This window comes from Equus przewalskii, chromosome 28, assembly GCF_037783145.1.
Source record: "Equus przewalskii isolate Varuska chromosome 28, EquPr2, whole genome shotgun sequence".
Classification (NCBI taxonomy): domain Eukaryota; kingdom Metazoa; phylum Chordata; class Mammalia; order Perissodactyla; family Equidae; genus Equus; species Equus przewalskii.
The window spans coordinates 30,668,804-30,686,258 of record NC_091858.1 but is presented as its reverse complement, the minus strand read 5'-3'; the positions used below and the strand labels follow the sequence as shown (position 1 = coordinate 30,686,258).

General features: G+C 33.0%; 1 long non-coding RNA gene across 1 annotated transcript in view; it reads left to right on the top strand.

Annotated features, from left to right (window-relative positions):
* LOC139080072 (uncharacterized) overlaps positions 1 to 13,962 on the top strand; it is a 109,555-nt gene extending 95,593 nt beyond the window's left edge. Inside the window, exon 4 of the long non-coding RNA XR_011534231.1 lies at positions 13,857 to 13,962. This is a non-coding gene — a long non-coding RNA (uncharacterized lncRNA). The remainder of the gene's footprint in view (positions 1 to 13,856) is intronic.
* The last annotated feature ends 3,493 nt before the right edge of the window (positions 13,963 to 17,455 follow it).

Sequence of the window (17,455 nt, the reverse complement as noted above, 5' to 3'; positions counted from 1 at the left end):
GACTTTCTGTTTTCTCCAAAAAATATTTTTTTTAAAGAATAAAAATATTCTTTATTTTTCTCTTGGGAATTGTAACCTTTGACAGGGCAAACCAAGCTTAAAATTTAAGAATTTCACAAAGGAGCTTTGTTTGTTTTTCAAAACATCACTAAACCAAATGATCTTTCGAGGCAGGGGTTTTCAAACATATTGTTCACACAATAATGTACTGCCATCAGTTGTGAGGGGCAATGCAAGTTATTTCTTACTGCTAATAATGTATAGCATTTTGTGAATTGGTTTCAGGTCTTTACCATAAAGACAACAAACTGTCAGATGCATTCCAGAGAATGTTTCAATGAGAGAGAGAAGGTAGAGTTAGTGTAAGTGTCCTGGGAATTGTGTGTTGCCTCTTATCCACATAGGAGGTAGTAACCATCACAGTGTACCATAATGGTTGATGAAATTGTGAATTATTGTAAGACTTTTGAGATATCACTTTACAATTTATTCTGCTTGTACAAAAATGTGTTTTAAGATAAAATGTTGATGAAGGAGAAGACATGGAGAGGTGAAGAAAACAGAAATAGTATCGAAGCATCTGTGGAGTAACCAGAAAATCTCTATGCATGATGCTACCCATGTCCTAACAATAGTTGAAGACTATGAATTGTTATCAGGGACTAATTGAATGATTTACAACCATCATCCTGGGAAAAGTCCAAAAGAACACAGGGAACTTTCAAAATTTATTATAAAAATTTTAATGCAGAAAAAACATTGTGGTCATTTCATGTGAATTAGAGTTATACTAAGAATGATAGCAATAATCACTAATTAGAAAGAAAAGTAACAATGTAATTAAATGGTTAATATTTCTATTCATATTAATACATGTTAAAAATCTCTAAAATCTAAATTTTCTTATGCAGAGAATTATATATAATTTACTTATTCTTATTTTGCAAAAATTGAGCTTGCTTACTTTATTAGTGCTAACTGTGAAGTAAAGACCTGAAATTATTTTATTTATTTTTAACTTCCATTGTGGAAAATGACAAACATATACAAAAATATACAGACTAGAAATAGACACATGCATTCTTCATCCAGCTTTAACAATTATCAATTCATGGCCAATCTTCTTTTATCTATCCCACCAACCACTTCCCCACAACTATTTGAGGCAAATCCCATGCATAAATATTTCCATATGCAACCCTAAAAGGTAATAGTTCTTTTCTCATGCAATCACAATGCAATTAATTTAGCTAAAATGTATAATAATCACATATTATTAAATATCAGGTCAATGTTCAAATTTCCAAGGAGCTCATAAATATAATAATTTTTCCATAGTTGTTTGAAGAATGACTCAAATACTGTCAACATTTTGTAATGATTCAATGCCTCCTAAGTCTCTCTTAATCTATAAATTCTCCTCCATCTCTCTCTCTCCTTGTTTTTTTTTTCTTTTTCACGTTCAATTTATTGGTGAAGAAGCGAGGAGGTTATCCTACCCATCTTCCCACAGTCTGGACATTACTGATGCATAGCTGTGGCATAGTTTAAGATGTCGCCCTGTCCCCTGATCTAGAGACATGATCCCATTTAGATTTGTTTGTTCCATCCTCTGGTAGAACTAGGATCATAAGTGGTAATGTGATTTTTCATCAAGAGATCCATGATATTTGGATGTTTCCTATTTAGTGTTGTTACCAGCATTTATGCTCAACGCTAAGATCTTTCGATATACATATATTAATGTTGTTTAATGAGGCTATTTTCATTATGTTATTCCTTCCTCATTTATTAATTGGAATACTTCTAAAAAAAAGGAAACTTCACCTTTTCTACAATTTCGTAATCCAGTGGCACAGTATATATAGGAAAGGCTGGTTAGATGTTTAACTCTTTCCCTTTATGTACCACTACTCAAAAGAATGACTCAGTTCCCTATCATTCGGAGATGACTAGTTAGTTTAGTTTAGTTTTCTGTTGCTTTAGTAGCACAATAGACATTTGAATGTAAATATTTAATTTATTGATCTGTTTGTATTCAAATTTTCCATAATGGGCCAAGGGAGCCTCTTCAAGATGGTTACTTAGCCTTTTCGGCATGACTCTTTTAATCTTTTATAATTTTCTTGATAACTGGCCTGAAAGATGTTCTAGGTTTTTGTTGACCATTTCTTTTTTAAAATTAATTAATGTATTTTTCATTATTTCTATTGAGGTAACATTGATTTATAACATTGTATAAATTTCAGGTGTACATCATATTTTGCTTTCTATATAGACTACAAAAGTTGAGTTGCCATCTGTCGCTGTACATATGTGCCCCTTTACCCCTTCATCCCCCCCCCACTCCCCTCTGGTAACAACCTATTTGTATCTATGTGTTTGTTTATTTTTCTTCCATATATGAGTGAAATCATATGGTATTTGTCTTTTTCCGTCTGACTTACTTCACTTAGCATAATACCCCAAGGTCCATCCATGTTGTCACAAATGGCAATGTTTCATCTTTTTTATGCCTGAGTAGTATTCCATTGTGTATATATACCACATCTTCTTTATCCATTCATCCACTGATGGGCACTTAGGTTGTTTCCAAGTCTTGGCTATTGTGAATAATGCTGCAATGAACATAGGGGTGCAAACATCTCTTCAAATTAGTGTTGTCGTGTTCTTTGGGTAAATACCCAGAAGTGGAATAGCTGTTTCATATGGTAGTTCTATCTTAATTTTTTGAGAAATCTCCATACTGTTTTCTGTAGTGTCTGCACCCGTTTACATTCCCACCAGCAGTGCGTGAGGCTGTCCTTTTCTCCACATCCTTTCCCATGCTTGTTATTTCTTGTCTTTTTAATAATAGCCATTCTGATGGGCATGAAGTAATATCTTATTGTAGTTTTGACTTGCATATTAACATTGTGTCTGTGATATAAATTGCAAATTTTTTCCCTCAGTTTTATGGGGTTTTTTAAAGTTTTATGTATGATTGCATTTGTCATGCCAAGATTTTTAAATACTGTCATTTTTTAGAAATCAAATTACATACCTTTCCTGTTGTTTGTTGAGTTTGAATCATAGTTAGGACATTCACAAATTATAGAGAGTTTCACACGTATTGTTACTTCTGGTATATTTTACATTGTATTTTTTTACATTCAATTATTTTATACACTTGAATTTATTTTGGTGCATGATATCAGGAATTGATCCAACTTTTTCTTTTTCCAAAAGGCTCAAGATTTGTTTTTAAAAGTCAGTCAAAGACAATCTGCAGTTCTCTCAAAATACAAAACAGTCACTCTTGCTCTGACCATGCTAGGTCAGAGGCTACAATTTTTTTCAAATACTTTGGAAGATGAATTATCTAGTGTCAATTTCTTGGATCGGCTTAATTTTTTCACTAAATTAACTGGTCATTCACAAAATAACCTTCTTACTCTGATATATGTAGATCAACTAATGACTTTTAAGATTAACCATCAGCCTTAAGTAACATTCTTGATTTTCTTTTGTCCTTATAGCCAGGAGTTAGCATTCATACATATTCTCCTATAGTTTACAGCCAACCACAGACATACTTAAAGGAAAATTCCACCTCCTACATGAACTCATGCCATTTCTTTGTTTGTTACAAAATCACCCTGTGTACATTTTATACATGGCTCTGCATTTCGAAGGCACTGAATAAAGTGCCAAGGGAATCATCATTTGGAATTGTCTTGGGTTTCCTTCCAACAGCACATTCAGAGCCAATTAATGCAGGAAAGTTATGGTCCTCCCTTTATACATGTTAGATGTGAACGTATTATGTGTGCAAAACTGTGCTGGGCCTCCTGGGAATGCAAAAGGTTTTTAAGACTCCATCCTTTCTTTGTCTGACTCTCCTCACTCTCCCATTCAGGGAGTGGGGAGAGGATGAAACTGTCCTATTCAAGCAAGGGGCCTGATCCTGAGATATGGGTCCAGTGGGGCCACAATGAAGGTGTTGCATTCTACCCAAGAGAGTTCATGAAAACAATAAAAGTACTAATAGCTATCACTTATTGAGCTCTTAGCACGCTCCCACTGCTGTGCCAGTCATTCACATGTGTTTCTCATTTAATGTTTAAAACCATCCTGTAATGTAGCATACTATAAATGAAGATGCTCAACTCAGCCCAACTATAGATATTGCCAAAGACTATGTTAGTAAATAACATGCCTGGAATGTACATTTAGAACTATTTGAATTAAGCCTGGGCTTCTAACCACCCTGCTGAATTTTGCACGATCATATCACTGAAAATGAGCCAAGCTAAAATCCTGAGTGTTTGCCAAGCATCAAATGCAGAAACAAAATATGAACACCAATCTGAAGTGAGCAAGACTGGGGTGCCCATAACTCAGCATCTTTGATGATTGAGAGTTTGATGTGGAAGGGTTTGGCCTGGGGCTTACGTGAAATTTAATTTGGACGTATCCTCAAGGTTGGGTGAGACTTCCCTCAGGAGTTTTTCAGAGGGGAGAGTAAGATAACATTCATTTAGAAATAAAGTAAGATAGAGGTCTGTCCATGGTTGAATATGTTGAACCCTTATTTTTATGCAATTACTTTGTTTGGAAAAAATATAATTATTTCTGAAAGAAAATGTTTTATTTCAAGAAGCTGGTGAACTTAGAGGTTTTTATGAAATATTTTGCTTAATGAAGTGGAAATTATTTTATGTGCCATAGTGAGTAATCTATTCTATGTCATAGGCTCCCTTATTTAGTGACAACAAATGCCATTCTTTGATTTTTCCACAGTATGTTTTTAAGTTTCTTAGCAATCTTGGTGTGGCTTTAAAAATTCTCTACGGTGTGTCACGGAAGTCAAGAATTAGGAATGTTTCAATCTCTTGATACTAAGGGTAAATGCCATATTTAACAACATTCAGTTTTGTTTGTAATGATTTTTTATTTTCTTTGTCTTAAAAAATTTTAATATCATATTTTTGTGTGTATCAAAAGCCTTCTAAAATAATTCTAGAGGATTCCGTTACTAAGAATCCATATCTAAGGAAGGATTTTACTGTAAAGTCCTTAAAAAGGATATCTATAGAAAATTATTCACTATATAATTCTAGTTCATTTAGATTTAGTGTATGGAAAAATTATATAGTAGATAAAGTCTTTCTTTTTAAAAAAGAACAAGGAGAGAATTAATGATCTCACCAATAAAAAAAAAAGTAAATTCCACCTTTTCAGCAGAAACCACACACATAAAGGGCTAAAGTTTCTGTGGTGGATTGAGAGAGAGTAACTGAAAAAGGGAAACTAAAGCATTCATTCGGTCAAGTCAGAGGAGACAAAGAAACTCTTCCGGGTCTTCGACGCCAGTTGAGGCTCTATGTACGTTCAAAATGGTCTTGCAAATACTCACGGAAATGGCATGTGTTTCAAAGGACTGTCATGAGCTTGATTCTACTCTCTTTAACATACAGGAGTAATAAAATATCATCTGTTTTTATATAGCATGATAACTAAATGCATTAAAACTTTCATCTTTGATGTGTGTTTTTTAATTGATCGAATTAGTTTTCTTAGTTGAACATAAAAGGTTTTGTGTGTCCTTTAAAGTATTCTTTTTATTTACCAACAGTGTGACCCAGCTATTCTGCTTCTAAAAATTCATCTTCATTTTACCTCATACAAGTGTGAAAAGAAGTATTTGCAAATATAGTCATTTAAATTTTGTAATAGCCAAAAAGTAAAGAAAACAATAACCCACATTCTACCAGAGGCGCTTTCATAAATTTAGGTTTATTATGCAATTAAATGGCTAGGTAGCTATTAAGTATAAACTAAATCTACATATTTTAATATGGAGAGATGGCTAGGACGTATCATTGAGTGAAAGAAAAAACTTTAATATCTGTAGCGAGAATATAAAAATATATACAAATTATTAACCGCGATTGTCTTTGAAGAATGGGTATTGCTGTGAATGTGTGTGAGTGTTTATGTCTGTCTTTGTTTTGGCAGGAGCATCTTATTATACATAATTGTGGGTGGTTTGGGTTTTTATAGTAAATTTACATTTCCCAATAATATTTAAGAGTTTGAATTTTTCTTTAAGTTTCACACCTGCACATCATTGAAATGACTTTCCTATGGTGGCAGCAGCATGCTTGAATTCTAGATAATGTGTCAGAAACAAAATTAAAAAGCAAAATAAAACTCATTTATGTTCAAGTAAGAAAACTAAAGTTGATAAATTTAAAAACACAGATCAAAGATTAAAGTTTTAATGCATTTAATTATCATGCTATATAATAAAAGGAACTGTATGCTAAGGAGAGTAGAATCAAGATCATGACTGTTCTTTGGTTTTGTCAGATTTAAACAATTATCTTTCAGCACTGCTCCCGTTTATCATCTCAAACATTCTAAGAAATATAAAAGTTGAAGAGGGGTAGATTAAGGATGATAGACATAAGAAAAGCAGGCATGTATTATTTTCACATACTGCATGTATTTATTATAAGAAGGTTTACCATCTTCAGATAAATGCCATTTTTAACACTAGTCACGCTTTTTAAAAAACTAGAAATAAAAATTTAGTGCGCATTGAAATGGATTGCTTTGGGATTTTAACTTATTATTATTTCTTATTATGATATTTTAATTTAAACCCTTGGCATCAAAGAGGTTCAGAGGGGGTTCAGTACTTAGAATTTAAGATTCTGAAAAAATTCGCATCACAATTTTGCACAAGGAATTGTCCCCATTGGTCAGGTTGTGCAGTGCATGGAATGAGTGGTATCAAGATAATTTTCCCTTAGGGTGGATCTGCGGTTTTGAACATCACTTTGTGAATATGAAATAAAATGAAAGAGAAACCTGTTTATCTCACTTACTCAGTGTCCAAAAGGAAAATGCAAGAGAAGATTGTGGATTTAATTTTCCTGAAGCAATGGAATAGCTGAGAAAGTGGAAGATCACAGGTTAGCAGATTTGCAATACTGATTTTGTAGTCTTATGTATGCTGCATGTTTCAAAGATAATCAGTTATATGCAAATTTTGTGTGCAATGATGGGACTCATTTGCTAAGGAAAACCTATTTCCCCTGGCTTGAAACGAACCCTCTGAATTACAGTTCTCTGATCTAACTCTAGGCCCTTTCTTTGCAAAATAGAGAAAGGCTTTTAAATCATTTCATTTTAAGCAACAATTAAATGAAATCCATGGCAAAGTGAAGAACGATGTGCGGCTGCAATCATTGGGTCATACCCACTGTTGGTTAACAGCTAAAATATGTGACAATATCTGTGTGTTCTACATGTGCTCTTTTTCCTAAAAAGCTAGCACTTGGGAGAGCTTGAGATATTAAACTTACTGGTCACACAGACGTTTATTTGGGGACATTGCTGTGCTTACTGCAGAGGTAGGTTTTTCTCTCCCGCAGTACCTGTTCAGATGTTGTGTTTTGAATATTCTCATTTCCAATACTATTCTCATTTCCAATACTATGTAAAGTACACTATTCATATATATGTATAAAATTTCAATTGAGGGGGTTGACAACTATTTTCATATAAAATAAAAAACTAACAGGAAAATTAAGAATTCTATAAGATTTTAGGCTTATTCCTCATGCCATACAAAGAGGTTTTTAATCAGCATTTAAATAAATATTGCTAATAATTTCAAGATAAAATTTACATTGACACAGAGAAGAAAGGATATGTTGAATTGCTTATTGATTTTATCAAATATAAACAATCATTCTAGAACATCCAGATTATGATAAATGGTACTTGAAATAATCCATATTTCTTATGTTCTTTAGTCAAATTAGCCAAATATTTGCTAATTTTGTCCTATAGAAATGGCCATACCAGTTCATATTAGCCATTTTATGTGAACAGACTGTCAAATCTTGGATGGCCTTCCATCTTTCCTCTTATGATCCATGTTTGCTCAACTGATGTATGAGGGTGCGATAGCCGTGGAGACCAGTGGGATCAATAGACTGGTAACAGACACAGTGTCTTAGGGCCATCCTTGGGAAGCAAAGCAACTAGTCCAAAGTTTTACATTTGTATCACGTGGATAATGCTAAGTCAGTGGAAAAGCTTGAATAAATAGAGTGTTCAACACTTTTAGTTTTGTGATTTGTTTGCTTTCCTTTGGAGAATCTAACCTTTATTCCGTGTTCTTGGTCTCACCTGTAATCAGCTGAAGAATAACAATTAGGTTTAACAATGAAAGAAAACACTGCTAACTGACAAAGCCAATGACAACCAGTGGCCTCTGAGAAACTGAGTCTGTATCTGTGTTTGGAGCAACCAGGACATAGGAAAATGTGATAACTGTCACATAGAGAAAAGCTCCATAGGATCAGGAGCCCTATCTGGCCTCTTTGTTGCTGCACCCAGTGCCTAAGAGAGCACACAGTAGGTGCCCAAGCAATATTTGATGAATGAATGTTGTTAAAGACACAGATTTCCTAAAGACATGCTTTTCTATGACAGTTTGTTTTTCGTAAACTAGGAAGTTTCTCCTTAAACAGATTATAAATTTTCATTTTTAAAAGGACAGAGACATATTGAGAAGTAAGGAAATTTTAAAAGATAGCTATTCTGATTAGCTCAATAATTTGTCATAATATCACAAAATTAAGTTGTAATAAACTCTGCTTGTGTAGTTATAAAGGGCACTGGTTAAGTAGCCAAACAAAAGTGTTAATTTGGATTTGTTGGGAGTTTTCTGAATGACTATTATTTGTCTAGTCTTTTTTAAACAGCTCTTAAAAATTACATGTATGTAATATATATATATGTATGTGCACACACTTAGATATATACTATACATACATATACACACATTTATATTTGTAATTTTAAGTGATTTGAACGTTGATCCTTTATCATATGTGAATTGAAGGTGATGGAGAAGCTTTGAAAGGAATATATTGCTTTGTTTGTTCTTAGAACCATAATGTTTGCTGATTATGAAAGTTCTAGAAATCATTGATCATTAATGTTAATATGCATTAACATTATTAAGATTTTTGATATATGTTACCAAATTTTCCTGTCAGTTTTTTAAAATTTTCTCTTCATCATTTTGCCTTTCTTTTCTTGCTTTAATGTTACTTCACCAAAAATATGGGTAGAATGTTATTATTTTGAACGTATCTTTTATTCCAGTGCTCCATTCGTAGACCTCTTTGTTATATATTTAAAAAAGGAAAAACTACTGGTTTGTTGACCTTTAGCTTTTGAACCCTGAACTTTGATATTTCTTTCTTTGGCTCAAGTCCATAATTAAGTGTTTTATATTAGACAGCAGTGCATTTATAATCCCCAAACAACACTAGTCAGCTTATGCATTAATCAGTTTTGCTTACAATAGAAAAAAAGCTCTGTAATCTATTAAAGAATACTTTGACACATTTTAAGAATGTTCTGAGATGTCCTGGAAGTTCTTTCCTTTAAATTTCTCTCATTAGTTGATGTACTTATAAAGTAATGTATAGTCAGAAAAAAAGTAAGAATGTGCAACATATTTATGAATAGAAGACTCATAGAAAATGGATCTATACTAAGGCTATGTCTATAGGACACCAATTTAGCAGTTAGATTCCCCAAAGTATGTCATATGGCATCTTAAGAAATAATTGAATTTCTAGTCAAAATATATTGATGGTTTCTCCTTCTGAGGAGACTTTGTCTGATGATTGATCAATATGTCAAGTTCCTGAGGCTGGAGTAGAATTACAATAGATCTATTCTATGCTGAATGCAGTTTCTAAGTGAGAATTTTTGAGTTGTATCAAAAGATGAAGATGATTTATATATACCTTCTAAAACTAGGAAACCTGTTTGTATAAGTCATGCATCTTTTGGGTATCTGTTTTATAGATTATGTTTATTTTTAAATATTATGTAATAATAGTCTAGGTATTTAGACTAATAACTATAAGCTATGGTTACTGTTAGAATCTTTAAAAAGTCAATCTTTTTTTTGTCATCTGTCCCAAAATGAAAGAACATGTTATTTGGATTTCTTCAAATAAATATCCCATTCAAAAATGTGGTATATCACAATTGATATATCAGCAAATGAAATACCTCCAAAGAGTAAGTCTCAAATAATAAACACGGTGTTGAGAACTGCATCAATCACTTTTAAGCTGTGCTGCGTCGCCTCGCTCTCCCTGGGACCTCACGTAAGTCTACTGCATTTCCAGTGCTTGTCAGTTATGTGAGTAACTTTTACACATAATAAAACTTTCTCTGGCTCTTCATTTTACAGACGATGACTTTACAGGACTGTTGATGTCCAATAGATTATTTTTTACATGGTTTCTTGCTTGGCCTCTGCTGGTTTCAAATTGCGTCTAATCCAAAGATCGAATAAAGTGAACATCTTTCTCTAATTACCGAAGATCAAGTGATCCAATTGACTTTCATTTGCCATATTTTAGAACTTGGAAACATTAGTAGATAATCTTTTACTTAAGCCAAGCAAATGTCGATGACATCTGTTCACTGCACCACAATTGAAATATCATAAATATGTGAAAATTTATCTTATGACTATGCACTAATCAGTGTGCTTTCTGATTTTGGTAATCAGTGTTAGACACTATAATATAAACATTAAGTCCACGAGTATGAAATTGAGAACTTAAGCTCTCCTTCTCATTATACAGATTAACAAGCAAACACATTGATGTGAAGGTTAAATTGAAGCCTGGGTGTATGGAAATCAAAACTTGCTATGTGACTTCACGGAGCAAAATCAGCTGTATTCATTTCCTAGTGAATTTCATTTCTCTATCTCCTAAAGAAATAAACAGTGTATCATCACTTGTTGAGCATTTCAAATATTTTTCATTAAAGTTGTAGAAATTGACTTTTGTTGCTATTATTAGTAATAGTAAGCATTAATATTATTAGGAGGGTCAGCACATTTTTTCCTTAAAGGACCAAATAATAAATATTTTACGCTTTGCAATCCAGAGGTCTTTGTGGCAACTACTCAATTCTGCCATTGTAGCCAAAGGCTACCACAGCAAATACATAATCAATGGGTGTGCATGTGATCCAATAAAATTTTATTTATAAAAGCGACCAACTGGACCGTAGGTTAGAGTTTGCCAATCCCTATATTAAGGTTACTCTATAGTTACATAGAGTTTTCACATATTCACAAATTAATACAACAATCTCGTGTTACCTGGGTATAGATAATCACTTTTTGCAGACGAGGAAACAAGAGTTCAGACTTGACTTGCACATACGAAGCAAAATAAATGAGACTCAAGTCCCCAGACTGTAACAGATGCTTCTGATGCCTGTTGTCTTATACAGCAAGCCACTCTGAAAGTCAAAATCTATATATTGTTTAATTAACGAAAACTTTCTTCCACTTAGTTCTAAACTTTGTTATACCAGAGCATAATGACAAGATGATTGTACGAGCTAAAAAGAGGCCACAGCTCAGATCCCAGCCACGGATCTGACATATGCTTAAGATTTAGGAATGTGAGGGCGTAGCGTACTCAGGAAGATTAACACAGACACAGAAGATTGACAGCTTGTTGTTACTTCATTAAGAAAAGCCAATTTCTTATCCAAATTTTTTTAAAATATGTGTTGAATACATTAATAAATGAGCAACATTGAAGACATGATTAAATATGTTTGAAAGAAATGGTTAGGAATGACAATAACAATATAGTTTATGCACATACTAAACCATTTGTGCTACATTTATTGAATAATCACAAAATAATTATTGAACGCACGCTCTGAGTCAGATATTCCAGCAGAAGCTGAGAGGAAGCAGGCAAAATTCCTATGCTCAAGAGGCTAAAATATAATGGAAAGGCATGGGGATTTTTAAGGGCAATCACAAAAGGAAGTGAGTATGTTAGACATGATTGAAAGTGTAGGTTTTTAATAGGTAAATGGTAGTGTATTTTTAAATATATGTAGTGGTCAAAATACACTTTATCTTTTTTAGTCTAGCAAATGATCATTAGTCAGAGTTGCAGTTTTATTTAGAGGACATCATTTAAGAAAAAGAATAAGTAAATTGGGGAAGTCTATAGAAAAATAATCAAAGTTTCAACATGAAATAAAAACAAATGCTAAATACCAAAGTCTTTTTGACACTGCAAAGAAAGTTATTTTTATGGTTGTATATAAAAAGATTTTAATATACTTTTAAAAAATGTACCTTTTTTTTAATTAATGTTATGATAGATTACAACCTTGTGAGATTTCAGTTGTACAAAAAATGTACCATTTTTAAAGTTTAAATCAGTATGAACCTTATATATGACTATATATTAAAAATTAAAATATTAATTATTTTTACTGTAGAAATATAAATTTCAGAGTTTATCTGTCTTTTAAAATGAAACCAAAAGATTTTACTGCAAGCATAATATCATATTAAATTGGAAACATTACATTCATCTCCTGCTTATGTCTTTAAGCAATATAAATTTGTTCTACAGATATAGTGTTTATTTTAAAATTAGAGTTAATAGTTTTATTATTCCAGTACTTCATCACCATAGTTAAAAGCTTTGTTATGAAAAAAAGGTTAACACAATATTAAGAACTTTTGATTTTTATTTCCTGTATTTCTGTTTGTGGGAAGGGAGACAAAGGGGATATTTTGATATGGAAGAAAAAATTAAGAAGCGTTTAAGATAACTGAGATGAAGATTTCTACAATACTCAAGATGTAAAGATAAACTGAGGATTATGCCTTTCAATTTCTTTAAACAATTAGCTTAAACAGGTTACCTGAAATATAACCAAATCAGTAATCTGTTGTATATTCTTAACCAAAGTCAATCACTGATTTTTTTTGAATTTGCAATTATACCAACACAATTCTGGTTTCAATTTGTACAAAATAAAGTACATAAATGAGGGGAAGAAATGAGAGAAAATGAAAGAGAGATAGAGGGAAAATTACGACAAATTATAATGCTAAGCAGGAAGATTTTTGAATGCATAAAATATTTAGGTTCTTTCTGTATTTTCCTTCAAACTAAGACATTTGATAAAAATTCTTATCTTACCCTCCCTTTCCCTGAACCTCATTTAAAGAAGAGGCAGTGACAACACTAATAGACCTGATTCCCATCCTTTGTCACTGTCCGAGTTTGCGTTGATGTAGTCATGAATCACGCCCATAGAGAACATCTCGCATTTCTCATAAACAGTGTCCTGCTTGCAAGAGATGGAAATGTTAATTCCAGTCATTTTACGCTATAAAAATCAAGATTTCAAAAATTTTGTTTGTACTCTTTAATTGTTAGTGAATTGCAGACTCTGTCTATATATATGCAATAAATTTTAATGTTCTCATAGATTAGATATAAACATCATTGTAAAATGCCCATTCCAGGCTCACTTGAGAAATATCAAGATGCCTAGAATTATGTCAATGGATCATAATTAAACAAATATAAGATATTTACCAGTCTAGACCACCTATTAATTAATGATGTGTAAATGACTGAAATCCCTCTGTGACAATGTGAAATATGAATTCTAGTAATCACCCAGGGAATTTGAGATTATCCTTTCTCTTTTATTTTCTTGTACATGCATATCTTTGCAATCAAGTATTCCATTGTCTACATAGTTGATTTAGTCATTTTATTTACTTTTTGCCGGAGGAGTAGTATGAGGCAGTTTGTAGGTGTTCTTAAAAGTTTAGAACTCAATTATTGCTTATTCAAAGAAAAACTTCCTACATGCTTAATAACATGTACATTTGAACTGCATCAAATTAACTTAAATTAGATAATTTAAAGTAAAATAAGCACATCACAGCATACTTTCTTATTTTTTATTTAAAGGATACCACACTTGAGGAAAGATACAAGAAGAGGCCCAGTCTCTCTCTGGAATGTGAAGAACAGGATGGGATCTAAGATGTGCTAAGGCAAGCCCCCAGTGTTCCCTCAGCAACTTCTGGTTTTCCCATTACAAGACTTTATTTCAATTTTACCTCTTCAAGGCAGAGTGCTGTTAGTCTCCTTTCTTTCCTTTGAAGTCTGATTGTTCAATGACTCAGTTCCTCAGTCATGAGCAGAATGAAGCAATTACTATGTTTTGTGATTGTTTTACTTTGTTGAGGCTAACTAACCTTAATAGTTGTGGCGGGGAGGGGAAATGCAGGGTCAAGAGATCCTCAGGCTCGAATCCTACTTTTCAGTAGCTCAAGTGTGACCATCACCCTATGCTTGAGTCACCCATCTGAGAATTCCCAGGGCAATGCTCAGCATCACGGGAAACCAAGAAATACTCAAAACATTCTCAAGATCTGAAAATGAAACCGAACAGAGTCCGATTATAAGTGAGGTGAAAGGAGGTAAGAAATAAATGGTTAAATGAAAAGTATTGTATTTATTACTAATTAAGAATTGACATGATTCTTCTGAGCTGTTCACTACTCATATTTTACTTTTTCTCAACAATCTTAATGCTTTCAACATTGAAAAGATTAGGAAAATCTGAGGCTATAAAACATATCAGAAACGTACTCCTCTTTAGAGAAGACTTTACTACCTTCTAATACAGTAATATTGAAAGATTCAAAAGTATTTGTTTATTCAATGATTTTTTTTGAAGAAATAGTGGTAGCATTGTTGCTCTGTGCCAGGTGTGATCACGGCTGGTCACTTAATCTTTCTTCTTTGGTAAACTGAGAATTAGAATTGCAGCAACCTCAGAAAAGTTCAAACTAAATGTATGAATGCATGCGCTGCTCTTTAAAAAGTATGTGGGAGCAAAGTAAGAACTCGATAATGGTAGATATAGTTATTCTAATTAAAATTAATGCATGTTAGGAGGGATAAGAGGGTTTAAATAATTATAGATAAAGCACTCTGGACATTCCAAAGAGGAAGAAATGATTTCTTCCAAATGTCACCTGGATGCCTCCCTCCTTCTCTAGTCCTACTGTCTTCACTCTCCTTCCTCTCTTGTCACCTCAGGAGGTAACTTGAGGACTGGGAAAGAGTTGGAGTTTTTCATTCACACAGATCTGCTTAGTAAGGTCTACTCCTTAGAGAATTCTTCAGCAGGCTACTTGATCTCCCCAACACCTGACTTCTTATTGCAAAATGTGTAAAATGGCTGAGGCATAATCAGTCATCCACACACATTGATTTGTCATTAAGAGGGCCATTTTAACATAGGAATGTAAGATTGATTTAATGGTGTTGTATGATGTTAGGAAAAAAAGGTTCTGAAAATCAAAGAGCATTCCCTAAGATAAAAATAACTCAATTGACTCTGTTAAAATGTAAAGAATAAATTGAGGGAAATAATAAGGATTATTCAAAACATATAAGACACATTTAGTGACCCCCGAAAAATTACTGTGTAATTCACGGTGAGAAAAATCAATAAATTTTCTTTTATAAATACTTTAAAAATGCTAAAAAGGGGTCAGAAGATCTGCTTTCTGAAGTCCTATCGAGGCTTTCGCATGGATTTTATGAGTTGAATGAAATCAATGTCCCTGGTACATGAAACCTACATCTAAGATTTTCAGTCTAACTCACATCATGTCCAGACTAGTCTCCCCTGGCACCTCTTTGCCAAAATTTGTCAAAGCTTTATTCTAATTCCTGGTAAAAGAGCAGAAAATATTTTCTTCAGTACTTCTGTCATTTTCCTTAAATACCACAAGTAGCATGGATGCTATTTGAATTACTAGTTTCATTCTCTATATTGAGAGTAATGTTTAATATAAAGACCTTCAACATTCTCAGTGATCATTCTGATTTTCATTTATAAAATTATCTCAATATATGTGTGTGCTTTTTTGTCAAAGTAGGGGGAAAAAAGCATCCTACTCCCATAGATATTGGAATTTATGACAGAAAAATACATATAGCAAATTTCACCTAATCTATAATTTCAACATTCCATTATGTTTGACAATAATAGTTTACTAAAGTAATATCTACTAAGGTAAAATGAGCTTTACTTTCAATGACCTTCTTTTGGACTTCCACAAGTTCTGTTTAGGTCTTTTTTCAAATATGTTTATTCTTATTTTACTATCTTGTTCTTTCATTACGATTTGTATTTCTTTCTTAATCTCTTTGAACACTGTTTCGGAGCCTTGAGATTGTTTTGTTATCTCAGATCCAAGGCGTTCTAATCCATGAACTGGTTCAAGTTTACTGACGAGTGCCAGGTGGTGTAGGTCTTCATTCCACGTCTGCCACCTACCACCTGTGTGACCTTGGGCGAGTTATGTAACATCTCTGGAGCCCAGTTTCACATTTGTAAACTAGGATGACAATAGCGCCTACCTCAGAGGGTTATTGTAAAGATCGAAATAACTTTTACAGTAGGAGCAGAGGACCTGGAAGAACCTGTGGCCCGTGAGCCCTCCTGAAGAGTCTGCAATCATCACTCCGTTTTCAACCTGGGAGAGTGGCTTCTCCTGCCTGCTGGTTCGAGGAATCTGGAGATTTCCCTTCTTCCTATAGCAAAGCCAGGCTTAATAAACATGTGCTATTTTCTCTAGAATCCTTAGGTGTTTGTGGTTAGAAGGTTTCAGGGTAGCCAGAACTGGCATGTTGCTAGGTACAGAATCCATGCAGTTGAATATGTCTTATAATTATCTACCAGCTTCTACTAAAATATCTCTACTGGGCTAGAACTATATAGGTCCCTACAGCAAAAGACAATAATTAGCTAACATAATTGAGGCATCCTCTTTTGTATTTTCCAGGAGTATGCAAGTAGTTCTGTCAATTTAAAGAAATCAAGTATTTTCATGAAAGTAATATCTGCTTTGAATACATATTGTTTATAGAAACAAGCATAGAATCAAAATAAAATAGTCAAAAGATTTTTATAGGGTCTATTTTTTCAAAATCTATTTCATCACTCAGTCTATATTTTATTTATACACTCAAAAGCAGACTAGGATTTTTTTTCATCAAATTCATTGTTAGAGATATTAATATAAAATAAAGTCAAAACACTTGCAATAATAAAGTAATTTAACAGAGGATTTAAAATAAATATTTATCCTAATTATCTTAAAAATTTGCCAATAGGCTATTTTAATAAATTCCAAGAGATTTTATTCCCCCCTTTTCTTCCTTTCAGAAAGGAAAAAATTAAGTCCATCCATTTCTGTCATTCTAAGAACTGTTGTGATTAATTGTTCTCATCAAATCTGGCCAACTCAGGTAATATAAACTGTACAGTTTAAGTACTCAAGTACTTCTTAGCAATGGAAGCTTTTCTTCTGAGATTTGAACTGTAGGAAAAAGCCATGAGGATGCTAACTAGAGAACACAGCATGATTAAAGACAAATCCTCCTTGAAAACAAAAGTTTAATTTTTCATGTGGTGCAACTTGACACTATTTACATCAGTTTCAGTATTTCAGCTCATATCCCAAAGAGTTTATGAGTGACTCAAC